Raw genomic sequence first — 1,687 nt, forward strand, 5'->3', positions numbered from 1 at the left:
AATCAATAGTATTTATCTTGGTTCTTTTTTTTTTTTTTTAAGATTCCATTCATTTATCTGAAAGAGAGTGAGAAAGAATGAGTGGGAGGAGGGGCAGAGGGAGAGGAAGAAGCAGGCTCCCCGATGAGCAGGGAGCCCCACTCAGGGCTTGATCCCAGGACCCTAAGATCATGACCTGAGCCCAAGGCAGATGCCCAACTGACTGAGCCACCCAGTTATTTGGTTCTAAAACTGAATAATGAGGGGCGCCTGGGTGGCTCAGTTGGTTAAGCGACTGCCTTCAGCTCAGGTCATGATCCTGGAGTCCCGGGATCGAGTCCCGCATCGGGCTCCCTGCTGTCAGCAGGGAGTCTGCTTCTCCCTCTGACCCTCCCCCCTCATGCTCTCTCTCTCTATCTCATTCTCTCTCTCAAATAAATAAATAAAATCTTTAAAAAAAATAAATAAATAAAACTGAATAATGAGGGGCACCTGGGTGGCTCAGTCAGTTAAATGTCTACCTTCGGCTCAGATCATAATCCCAGGGTCTGGGGATGGAGCCCCCATGGGGCTCCCTGCTCAGTGGGGAGTCTGCTTCTCTCTCTTACTCTGCCTCTCCCCCTGTTTGTGTGCTCTCTCTCTCTCTCTGTCTCAAATAAATAGATAAAAATCTTAAAAATAAATAAATAAATAAATAAATAAATAAATAAAACTGAATAATGAAAAATGCATGAAATGAATGTTCTTGGCTCATCTCACTTATGAATGTACGTACAAATATTCTAAGTAAAATACCAGTTAACTTAATCAGTGTATTAAAAAATAATTATCTGGGGGTACCTGGCTGGCTTAGGCAGGAGAGCATGTGACTCTTGATCTCAGGGTTGTGAGTTGTGAGTTCAAGCCCCATGACTGAGCCACCCAGGCGCCCCATAACTAATTCATTCTTTTTCATTTGTCTCCAAACGTTTTTTGTTTCTTTCAAATGTATTTAACATTCTATATCTCTAATTAAAGCTTTAATTGTATCTTAGAAAATTTGACAAACTTTTATTTAAAGTATTTCATAATTTCTCTTACTCCTTTTTTTAAGATTTATTTATTTGAGAGAGTGCGCATGCTCACTCGCACGGCAGGGGGCAGAGGGAGAGAGAGAATCTCAAGCAGACTCCCCACTGAACTTGGAGCCCAGTGCGGGGCTCACCCTTATTACCCTGAGATCACCATCTGAGCTGAAATCAAGAGTCAGAGGCTTAACCAACTAAGCCACCCAGGCACCCCTCTCTTACTCTTTTTTAATCCAAGGTTTACTAATAGTATGTTCTTAGATTCCAGACATTTGGGGATTTAATAAGTTATCCTTTGATTAGTTATTTCTCATGTCATTGCATTACAGTCATAGAACATAGGCTGTGTAATATTGATTCTTTAAAATGTAGCATTGGCTGGGACTCCTGGGTAGCTCAGTCGTTAAGCGTCTTCCTTTGGCTCGGGTCATGATCCCAGCGTCCTGGGATTGAGCCCTGCATCGGGCTCCCTGCTCAGCAGGAAGCCTGCTTCTCCCTCTCCCACTCCCCCTGCTTGTGTTCCCTCTCTCGCTGTGTCTCTTTCTGTCAAATAAATATATAAATAAATAAATAAGTAAAATAATAAATAAATATAAATAAATAAATTTTAAAAGTTAAATTGTAGTATTAAGACTTCCTTT

Source organism: Phoca vitulina, unplaced genomic scaffold, assembly GCF_004348235.1.
Source record: "Phoca vitulina isolate PV1807 unplaced genomic scaffold, GSC_HSeal_1.0 scaffold23, whole genome shotgun sequence".
NCBI classification, from domain to species: Eukaryota; Metazoa; Chordata; class Mammalia; order Carnivora; family Phocidae; genus Phoca; species Phoca vitulina.